Source organism: Bos indicus, chromosome 7 (assembly GCF_029378745.1).
Source record: "Bos indicus isolate NIAB-ARS_2022 breed Sahiwal x Tharparkar chromosome 7, NIAB-ARS_B.indTharparkar_mat_pri_1.0, whole genome shotgun sequence".
NCBI lineage: Eukaryota > Metazoa > Chordata > Mammalia > Artiodactyla > Bovidae > Bos > Bos indicus.
Genome location: NC_091766.1, coordinates 36,820,241 through 36,832,640, shown reverse-complemented (window position 1 = coordinate 36,832,640; position 12,400 = coordinate 36,820,241).

Below are 12,400 nucleotides of genomic sequence, written 5' to 3'. Positions count from 1 at the left end.
TACAGTCAGTGAAATACTGCATACATTAAAGGCATGCTCATCTGTTTACTATGGAAGAAGAATTATGTTTTGGGCTACCTTATTTTAAAAACCTGTTGAATGAAACTTTATTAGCTGTTTGGAGCAAAAAACCCCACACCTGTTTATTGTACACTATGTAAACTGTAAAATACTTATTAAACTTTACTGAAAATGTAGTTACCATTCCTTGCATTCTTATGAATATATATCATCACATTATAGTCAGACCAATTAGATCACAACTAAATATAATCTGAGTTTAGATGGTGTTAGCAGATGTTAACATACTGAGTTATTGCTTATACATCATCTGTAATTCGGCATCAAAAAATGTGGTAGAGATGGTTTATTAAAGATAATGTAGACAGATTTTAAAGGTGACCTGTGGTTAATGATAAATAATAAAATGTTAGGGTTAAATTAATTCCCCCAAAATGTCTGTGAGAAGAACAGAATATAAGAGAAGACAATTTGAACCAGACGAAAAGACTAGAGCCCAGTGCCTCTGAAATAGCCGACTTGTGTGGGACCCGTGTCTTGCAGGCTCCAGTGTGTGCTCGGCCCTTCAATAAATAGGGGAAAAGCGACAACACTGGAGCCGTTGCAGGGTGCTTAGTACAATTACAGACAAAACAAAAAATGATGCTAGCGCCCCCTATGTTTTTTACCCAGAACTATTTATGGAAATCATTATCAAAATATTGGTACTTTGATTTCAGATTCTTTTATCCACCGGCCATTGTTGGGAGAGTTGGGTAATATGGAAAATCAGTACTTTGAGAAGAACAACTTTTTAGGAACTAATGGCATCTGTATTATTAATATTTATGTTTGGAATACACCCATGGTTCAATTTCATATCTTAGGTAGCTGTTTCTTATAGGCAGAAACTACCAAGTATACATCTCTATTTCCAATCATCCTTCTATCTCCCCAAATAGTGACACTGACCCATTTCCTAAGGATTGCTTAAAGATAAATGAAAGCTCTATGCTTGCTATACCCAAAGTAAAAATCAAATCAAATATATATGAAGGAGGGAAAGGGATCATCAGTGCAGTTCAGTCGCTCAGTCGTGTCCGACTCTACCAACATTTAAAAATGTGGAGTATCAAAACTCTGTCACAATTATGGTTGTGAATGACTGTGTTCTCTTTTCAGCTTGCCTTTTTGTGTCTTTTGACAGACTTTAAAGCAGAGATTGGGCTCACATATATAGACTTTGGAGTAAACATCTGAATGTTTTGGGGAAGATTTACTTGTGTCTCCCAGGCCCGGCCCATAGTAATTATTAAAGAAAAAGTTTGTGAGCAGTGAGCAAACGGGTGGAAGAGATGCTTATCTAGGATCTTCACAGGTGTTTCTGAGCTGTCGATTTTGGGGGTGTTTTAAATCTTAGCTCTGAATACTTACTAGGTATATGATAGATCCTTGTTTATTTTGGAAAGGTAAACTTTATAATGTGGTAAAAGATTTTAATTAATTTAGTTATTGAATCTTTATCAAAGCCTTTGTTATCGCATTTTTCTTTTTCTTAGCGCAAACCTTGGAAAGGCAGAGTTTTATAAACCAGTTTTTATATGATGCTGTGGTCTGGAATTTCTGAAAACATTCCCAGTTAAGAAATGTTGAAAGAATTATTTCTCATAAAAAAAATCAATGCTAACTAGATGGAGCATTTTTTTGCAAAGTGGCTAATGAGCAAAACCAGATCTTTACCTCTTGATAAGTAATATAAAAGGTTAAAAATAACCAGTGTGTTACCAAAGGCTGGATCCAGATATGCCCTGTATCGACATTTTGGCATATTTTGACTTAACATAAGATGACTAAGAAAAATCTTAAAATGCCTCTAAGTAGCTCAAGCTAATGAACAAGTAATTGAAAGTGAGTCTGGGGTAAGTAATGCCCCAGGAGGAAGATGAGAGTGGAAGATAATGATCTTTGATTTTGTCCCTTGAACTGAGGCCAGCTGAGCATAGGAAGCTGCTTAGTTGGAGCCAGGCATGTGGAAAAGGCAAGGGCCATGGCTGTGACACATCACAGCCTTGTCCTGACCCCTGGACAATCCTACCACTCTACCTTCCTACATCTATAGGTCCTTTATGGTCTAGATTAATTTAATCAGTGAGTCCTTCATTTAACAGGTTTTTAAATGCTGCCTATAATAGAAACTTTTTGTCTGAAGCAACAGGGACTGGCAGTGGGTCAGTGAATGAAAAGTCAAAGCAGGGGAATCACACAAAAATATCTTTTTTAACTTAAGTATTGTATTTTAATATGACATATATAAATATACATTCATCTACTAATCTTTGATATTGGCCATGGCTATTCTTTGGAGTTTTCCATAGCTTTTCTCATTTAAACTAGACCATAATGCACTGTCATTGATTTCCATTATCAGGGATATATTTAAAATGGAGCAAGAACTCAAATATACATGCAAATCAATTTGAGTGCAGAGGCCTGTATTTTCCCCTGACCATTTACCTTTTGCCCACAACTAACTTAACAGCATTTTTTTCTTAGTGACTGATTTGTATCATTTTTCAAAGCACACCTTTGATTTTCATAGGAACAATGATTTTTTTCTTATTCTGCTTTTATGTCTTTATTAATGATAATAAAATGTGCAGGTGGCACCAACAGGTGTACAGGGCAAAAGGCTACCAAACTCTAGGGGAAGCACTACCTGCCCGGAGCCTACCCAGTGCTCTGGCATGCTCATGTCACTCCGTTAAGGGAGCTTCAACTATGTATGTGACAGGTTTAGGAGGTGAGAAAATAAAAGGGAATAAGATGCCTTTATGGCGTAGTGCCAATCCGAAAGAAACGCAGTGACAAAGAATGTTTAAACTGCTGCACAATTGCACTCATCTCACATGCTAGCAAAGTAATGCTCTCCAAGTGAGGCTTCGATAGTACGTGAACAGAGAACTTCTAGATGTTCAACTGGGTTTAGAAAAGGCAGAGAAACCAGAGATCAAATTGCTAACACCCATTGGATCATAGAAAAAGCAAGAGAGTTCCAGAAAAACATCTACTTCTGCTTCATTGAATATGCCAAAGCCTTTGATTGTGTGGATCACAACAAACTGAAAAGTTCTTCAAAATGGGAATACTGGACCACCTCACCTACCTCCTGAGAAATCTGTATGCAGGTCAAGAAGCAACAATTAAAACTGGATGTGGAACAATGGACTGCTTCCAAATTGGGAAAGGAGTGTGTCAAAGCTGTATATTGTCACTCTGCTTGTTTAACTTATATGCAGAGTATATCACGCAAGGATGGATGAAGCACAAGCTGGAATCAAGATTGCCAGGAGAAATATCAATAGCTTCAGATATGCAGATGACACCACCCTTATGGCAGAAAGTGAAGAGGAACTAAAGATCCTCTTGATGAAAGTGAAAGAGGAAAGTGAAAAAGTTGGCTTAAAACTCAACATTCAAAAAACAAAGATCATGGCATCTGGTCCCATCACTTCATGGCAAATAGATGGGGAAACAATGGAAACAGTGACAGACTTTATTTTCTTAGGCTCCAAAGTCACTGCAGATGGTGACTGAAGCCATGAAATTAAAAGATGCTCGCTTATTAGAAGAAAAGCTTTGTCCAACCTAGACAGCATATTAAAAAGCACAGACATTACTTTGCTGACAAAGGCCTGTCTAGCTAAAGCTATGGTTTTTTTCAGAAGTCGTGTTCAGATGTGAGAGTTTGACCGTAAAGAAAGCTGAGCACCAAAGAATTGATGCTTTTTGAACTGTGGTGTTGCAGAAGACTCTTTTTTTTTTTATGTTTTATTTATTTATTTTTTTCTAATTTTATTTTATTTTTAAACTTTACATAATTTTATTAGTTTTGCCAAATATCAAAATGAATCCGCCACATGTATACATGTGTTCCCCATCCCGAACCCTCCTCCCTCCTCCCTCCCCATACCATCCCTCTGGGCCGTCCCTTGGACTGCAAGGAGATCAAACCTATCAATCCTAAGGGAAATCAGTCTTGAATATTCATTGGACAGACTGATGCTGAAGCTGAAGTTCCAATACTTTGGCTACCTGATGTGAAGAACTGACTCATTTGAAAAGACCCTGATGCCGGGAAAGATTGAAGTCAGGAAGAGAAGGGGACGACAGAGGATGGGATGGTTTGTTGGCATTACTAACTCGATGGACATGAGTTTAAACAGGTTCTGGGTGTTGGTGATGGACCGGGAAACCTGGCATGCTGTAGTCCATGGGGTTGAAAAGAGTCAGACACAACTAAGCGACTGAACTGAACTGATATGTAAACACACACATACACACACAGGCTTCCCTGGAAGCTCAGCTGGTAAAGAATCCTCCTGCAATGCAGGAGACTCTAGTTCAATTCCTGGGTTGGGAAGATCCCTGGAGGAAGGGTAGGCTACCCACTCCAGTATTTTTGGGCTTCCCTGGTATCTCAGACGGTAGAGAATTTGCCTGCAGTGGAGACTTGGGTTCGATCCTTGGGTGGGGAAGATCCCCTGGAGGACGGCATGGCAACCCACTCTAGTATTGAATCCCTAAGCACAGAGGAGCCTGGCGGGCTGCAGTCCATGGGGTTGAAAAGAGTCAAACATGACTGAGTAACAAAGCACACACACACATGCATACAAATAAATACATGTATGCTGCTGCTGCTAAGTTGCTTCAGTCATGTCTGACTCTGTGGACCCCATAGACGGCAGCCCACCAGGCTCCCCCGTCCCTGGGATTCTCCAGGCAAGAACACTAGAATGGGTTGCCATTTCCTTCTCCAATGCATGAAAGTGAAAAGTGGAAGTAAAGTTGCTCAGTCGTGTCTGACTCTTAGTGACCCCGTGGACTGCAGCCTACCAGGCTCCTCCGCCCATGGGGTTTTCCAGGCAAGAGTACTGGAGTGGGTTGCCATTGCCTTCTCTGAAATACATGTATATGCATAATTAAAAAAAAAAAAGATATACAAAGCAGTACAAGAGAACAAAGGACTAATCCTGTGTGTTTAAAGAAGCTTCCCTGATGAACACAGTTCATACTAATCTTTCTCTTCTCTCATATGGTTAATTTCAAATATGCTTCATATGAATGATAAGGAAATGAGGACAAAGGCACTTCTATCAAATTTAAGTTTATTGGAAAAGGTTGTAGGTTAGAAGTAATTGTTGTAAACAGTGTGCATCATTGAAACATTGCCTCGGTGGTACCATTTCTGTGAGGGATGGATGCGTGAGTTGGGTCTAAAGGGGTGGGAGGAGGTGACAGCATCTATTATAAAATAATTTTAAGTTTAATTGAGAATGTTCTTCTAAACCTTTGATAGAGTGACTGCAACTTTTTGATATTTCCAACTATACTATAAATTTCACCATGCTGGACTTGGTTCTAGAATATCTGTCCTGTCAATGGCCTACATGCTATACTTGAATTGATGATTTTCTTTTTGATGACAGTTCTAGGTCATCAGTTCAGTCAGTTCAGTCACTCAGTCGTGTCTGACTCTTTGTGACGCCATGGACTGCAGTTCTAGGCCATAATGATGACTAATCAGGGAGGCAATCAATGGAATGTGCATAGTGCATTTGATTCAGTGGGATTAGTATGACTGCATAATGTGACAGGTATTGTGACACTTAAAACATTTAATTGAATTACACACATGGCCGTTCTATCTCCTGGTTACTGTTAGAACCCAAACACCGACACTGACAGGCCAGAAAAAATTTTGATTTTAAAGACTGGGCATCATCACTGAAAAGGAAATCATGTTAATACGAAAGTTTTAAATCAATAAGGTAAAAATTTAAGGTATCTTTTTGGAGGCAGGATATGCTTGTTGGAGACCAAGAAAAAAAAATTAGAAAAATACAAAATCTCTCTGGAATTTGTATAATATTAGGACCTTACATATAAAGCATTTCAGTGGCTGTTATTCTTGCAGTCAGGTTTTCTTTGGCTGAGGTTACTGTGAAAGTTAAAGACCAGACAATAGCACCTTAGATAAATGAGAAATGAGACAGAAATTCAAATACTGAAAATATTAACACTTAGGAAAATAAGATGAAATACAGCTTTTAAATTACATCAGTGGCAGGAAAAATAATCATTTGTCACATACAAGGTTGTTTTATTATGAAAAAAAGTGATAAAATCATTCAGATTGTTTGCTGTTACCCTGGCCGTCAGATGGAACCTCTGTCCTTGGTTAAACAAAAGCCAGCCATCGGTAATAAGCAACCACAAATGTATGGGGATATCTTTTTAGCTGGAAGCTTCTGAATTAAAACTGGAACAAATCATTATTGTCGGAGTGTCAGTTAGGTTGTTGTACCTTGGAAAAATATAGTACCGATCTGCCAGAAGCCAGAGAATTAAACCTTTTCTATTTGCTTTTGGAGCACGTTCTTATTTTGTACTTAGAAATAATTACTTCCACTTTTCACACTGATTCCCTGTTGTTGCCAGTTGTAAAATGTGTGTTATCACGTTTTGATTCCTATGTGTTATGAGGAATGTGTTCAGATGGGAGAAAGCTTTCGTAAGGTCTTATTGCCTAAGATGTGGGCTACTGGTCTTTAGTTTCCCAGGCTGAGAGTCAATGTTATTAACAATTTTTTTAATGTCCTTTTCCCCCCAGATCTCTATAGTTAGCAATTCTAATATGAGGTTCTTTCTCTAAAGCTTTACTAAAAACAGGAATTGTTGCAGAATGACTGGCTTTCTCTTTTGAAATAATGATAGATAACATTTATTGACTGTTTAGTGCATGTTAAGGTTTATAAATATTACTTCATTGACAGAGTGGCTGTAACTCTTTGATATTTCCAACTATGCTAAATCTACATTTTAGCTTTCCGAGATTGGTAATGTTCTCACTTAGGTTAGAAATCATTTTCAAAAAAGGTAAAATCATGACTATCATACAGATCTAAAAAAAGGATGTCTGTTAAAGGTTTTTGTTATTAATCAATGAGAGGAACATGCAGATGTTACAACCTATCTAAAAGAGAATCCAGAACACAAACACATTTGTAGATCAGAACCATTGAAGTGAGTGTACAAATGGAGGCAAAACACGTTTTCCAAAGCAGGATAAAAAAGTCAATTGATCTTCTTCTTAATTGAACAGAATTTGCATCTCTGTAGACAAGAAATGTATTGTGTTGCTGTCAGTTATGTATGACATACAGAATTGTAGAATAGCTCCCTGGAGAGAGATCCCCTGGATAATGCATAGTTTTCCACTTAAGCACAAAATTTCCCCTCCCTCCATGCCCATTTGTGTGTGTGTGTGTTCATGGATTGGAAAAATAAATTAATGTTTTTTTTTTTTAATTTTTGTTTTATATTGGAGTATAGTTCGTGTCAGTGGTATGTTGGTTTCAGGTATACAGCCAGGTGATTCAATTATACACATACATGCCCAGTTTATAGATGGTGATATCAAGGTTCAGAGGGGACAGGCTTTTGAAATATTCATTAGTAAAGAAAGTCACTGTATTATGGTAAAGAGGAGATATCTGAGTCAGTGGAAATGAGATACATTAGATGAGCGAAATCACTGAAAGATGTGCACACCTCCAGAATCTTATAGAGAAACGAATGAAGTAGGGAGTGAAAGAGGAGTGCAGAATGTTTACATTTGACCCATTTGAAGTCTGACCAAATGAGGCAAAGGATCCAAAGTGATGTTCATGCCCTTCAACTGATTCCTGGAAATGGGAAAGTGAAAGCGTTAGTCGCTCAGTTGTGTCCGACTCTTTGTGACCCCATGGACTGTAGCTGCCAGAATCCTCTGTCCGTGGCATGGTCCAGTCAAGAATACTAGAGTGGGTTGCCATGCCCTCCTCCAGAGGATCTTTGCAACACAGGCACTGAACCCAGGTCTCCCGCCTTGTAGGCAGATTCTTTACTGTCTGAGCCGACAATGGGAACCCTTCTCCAAATGCATGGCATTCCAATGAAAACAAATACACAAACTGTTCAAATGGTGCTTAGAGTCAAGCTCATTTTTTCCCCCTTAGTTTCACCTAATATGAAAGCCTGGGGAGGAGTTTTGTAGGGGCTTATGATGCAGATAAAGAATGAGATTCTTTGGGGCCTATAGGTAAGACAGCTTCTGGGTGTGGTGCAGGTTGCTCTTGCATCTCTGACTCTAATACAAGTTAAGGTATTAGACTGTGTAGTTACCCACTGTTACGTCATCACCACATGGAAGGAAGCTAGGTAGGACAGGTGTATGACAGAGGCTCATTTCCTTGGTGCTCTGGTAGGTTGTCTCAAGGCTGGAGCAGTTGCTGAGATGACTATCATCTCTGCCACATCCCAGGACCTGGGGGTGTTGAGCCAACTCAGAGGAGGTTGTAAGAATCAAATAGAAAGCATGATTGACATGCTAGTGGACACAAAACTGCTAAGTGAGAAAGCCCACATTCAAGCACCATGCATGTTCAAACATCATGGATCTAACTCCAGATCATGTTCCTAACTTCTCCATTATACTGTTTACCCTGGTTCTGGTAAAAGCTGGATGCCAGAGATCTGCAGTAACTTCTGATTGTTTTAGTTGAGTTTTTTTTTTTTTTTTTTTATCCATCTCTGGTGTGTTTTTATAGAGTCATTTAGTGGGTCCCATCACTTCGTGGCAAATAGATGGGGGAACAATGGAAATAGTGACAGACTTTATTTTGGGGGGCTCCAAAATCACTGCAGATGGTGACTGCAACCATGAAATTGAAAGACGTTTGCTCCTTGGAAGAAAGGCTATGACCAACTAGACAGCATATTAAAAATAGAGACATTATTTTGCTGACAAAGGTCCATCTAGTCAAAGCAATAATTTTTCCAGTAGTTGTCTATGGATGTGAGAGTTGGGCTATAAAGAAAGCTGAGCACTGAAAAATTGATGCTTTTGAAATGTGGTGTTGGAGAAGAATCTTGAGAGTCCCTTGGACTGCAAGGAGATCAAACCAATCAATCCTAAAGGAAATCATTCCTGAATATTCATCGGAAGGACTGATGCTGAAGCTGAAACACTTTGGCCACCTGCTGTGTAGAGCCAACTCACTGGAAGGGACCCTGATGCTGGGAAAGATTGAAGGTGGGAGGAGAAGGGGATGACAAAAGATGAGATGGTTAGATGGCATCACTGACTTGATGGACATAAGTTTGAGCAAGCTTTGGGAGTTGGTGATGGACAGGGAAGCCTGGAGTGCTGCAGTCCATGGGGTCACAAAGAGTCAGACATGACTAAGTGACTGAATTTACTAACTGACTTGGGATCAGTGTTGACTATGAGTGGTGACAGTCTCTGCTGCATGCTGTTACTATTGGAGAGTGAGGTTTCATACACCTTTGACAGCAAAGTGATGTCATTTAGGGTACAAATTGAAAGCCGATTTCCACTACTTGAGGACAGGAAAATGTCCAGGGTGGCATCACACACCATCCACAGTGTCTCAGGTCTTCCCATTTATCCCCTTCACCTTTAGTATCATACTGGAAGTGCATGGGCTCAAAAAAGAGCAACAAGTTGGAAGTCTTGGTTATTGTTCCAGAGCTTGAACATCATTACCTTTTCTGTGTCTCCATTCTTCTCATTAATGAAACAAGGATAATAGCATTTGAGCTATATAGCTTCTGTGTAATTAATTCCATGAGAGAATTTAACATAGGGAAAATGTTTCACATATAAGAGACGGTGCTATTTGTTGTCAACCATAGAAATGCAGACTCTTGAAGGGAACAAACAGAACCTTGTGCACCAGGACCCAGGAGAAAGGAACAGTGACCCCACAGGAGACTTGCCTGTGGGTGTCTGGGAGTCTCTGGTGAAGGCATGGGTTGGTGGTGGCCTGCTGAAGGGTTGGGGTCATGGACTGTAGCAGTACATGCATGGGATCTTTTGAGAGAGGTCACCATTATCTTCATTACCTCCACCATAGTTTGGCCCCAGGTAAATAGCAGGGAGGGAACACAGCTCTACCTATCAAAAGAAAATTGGATTAAAGAATTACTGAGCATGGCCCCCCAAATCAGAACAAGACGCAGTGTCCCCCTCAGTCAGTTTACCCCATCAGGAAGCTTTTATAAGCTCTTATCCTTCTCCATCAGAGGTCAGACAGACAGAAAGCCACAATCACAGAAAACTAACCAATTTAATCATATGGACCACAGCCTTTTCCTAACTCAGGGAAACTATGAGCCATGCCTTGTAGGGCTACCCAAGATGATGGGTCATGGTGGAGAGGCGTGACAGAATGTGGTCCACTGGAGAAGGGAATGGCAAACCACTTCAGTATTCCTGCCTTGAGAACCCCATGAACAATATGAAAAGGCAAAATGATAGGATACTGAAAGATGAACCCCCCAGGTCGGTAGGTGCCCAATATGCTACTGGAGATCAGTGGAGAAATAACTCCAGAAAGAATGAAGAGATGGAGCCAAAGCAAAAACAACACACAGTTTTGGATGTGACTGGTGATGGAAGCAAGGTCCAATGCTGTAAAGAGCAATATTGCATAGGAACCTGGAATGTTAGGTCCATGAATCAAGGCAAATTGGAAGTGGTCAAAGAGGAGATGGCAAGAGTGAATGTTGATGTTTTAGGAATCAGCGAACTAAAATGGACTGGAATGGGTGAATTTAACTCAGATGACCATTATATCTACTACTGTGTGCAGGAATCCCTTAGAAGAAATGGAGTAGCCATCATAGTCAAAAAAAAGAGTCTGAATTGCAGTACTTGGATGCAGTCTCAAAAACGACAGAATGATCTCTGTTCGTTTCCAAGGCAAACCATTCAATATCACAGTAATTCAAGTCTATGTCCCAACCAGTAATGGTGAAGAAGCTGAAGTTGAACGGTTCTATGAAGACCTATAAGACTTTCTAGAATTAACACCCCCCAAAAAGGTCTTTTTAATTATAGGGAACTGGAATACAAAAGTAGGAAGTCAAGAAACACCTGGAGTAACAGGCAAATTTGGTCTTGGAGTACAGAACGAAGCAGGCAAAGGCTAATAGAGTTCTATCAAGAGAATGCACTGGTCATAGCAAACACCCTCTTCCAACAACACAAGGAAAGACTCTATACATGGACATCACCAGATGGTCACCACTGAAATCAGATTGATTATATTCTTTGCAGCCAAAGATGGAGAAGCTCTATACAGTCAGCAAAAACAAGACCAGGAGCTGACTGACACTCAGTCCATGAGCTCCTTATTACCAAATTCAGACTTAAGTTGAAGAAAGTAGGGGAAACCACTAGACCATTCAGGTATGACCTAAATCAAATTCCTAACGATTATACAGTGGAAGTGAGAAATAGATTTAAGGGACTATCTGATAGAGTGTCTGATGAACTGTGGACAGAGGTTCATGACATTGTATAGGAGACAGGGATCAAGATGATCCCCAAGAAAAAGAAATGCAAAAAAGCAAAATGGCTGTCTGAGGAGGCCTTACAAATAGCTGTGAAAAGTAGAGAAGTCAAAAGCAAAGGCGAAAAGGAGAGATATAAGCATCTGAATGCAGAGTTCCAAAGAATAGCCAGGAGAGATAAGAAAGCCTTCCTCAGCGATCAATGCAAAGAAATAGAGGAAAACAATAGAATGGGAAAGACTAGAGATCTCTTCAAGAAAATTAGAAATACCAAGGGAATATTCCGCACAAAGATGGGCTTAATAAAGGACAGAAATATTATGGACCTGACAGAAGCAGAAGATATTAAGAAGAGGTGGCAAGAATAACTGTACAGAAGAACTGTACAAAAAAGATCTTTATGACCCAGATAATCACGATGGGGTGATCACTGACCTAGAGCCAGACATCCTGGAATGTGAAGTCAAGTGGGCCTTAGGAAGCATCATTATGAACAAAGCTAGTGGAGGTGATGGAATTCCAGATGGGCTATTCCAAATCCTGAAAGATGATGCTGTGAAAGTGCTGCACTCAATATGCCAGCAAATTTGGAAAACTCAGCAGTGGCCACAGGACTGGAAAAGGTCAGTTTTCATTCCAATCCCAAAGAAAGGCAATGCCAAAGAATGCTCAAACGACTGCACAATTGCACTCATCTCACACGCTAGTAAAGTAATGCTCAAAATTCTCCAAGCCAGGCTTCAGCTATATGTGAACCATGAACTTCCAGATGTTCAAGCTGGTTTTAGAAAAGGCAGAGAAACCAGAGATCAAATTGCCAACATCCACTGGATCATGGAAAAAGCAAGAGAGTTCCAGTAAAACATCTATTTCTGCTTTATTGACTATGCCAAAGCCTTTGACTGTGTGGATCACAATAAACTGTGGAAAATTCTGAAAGAGATGGGAATACCAGACCACCTGACCTGCCTCTTGAGAAATG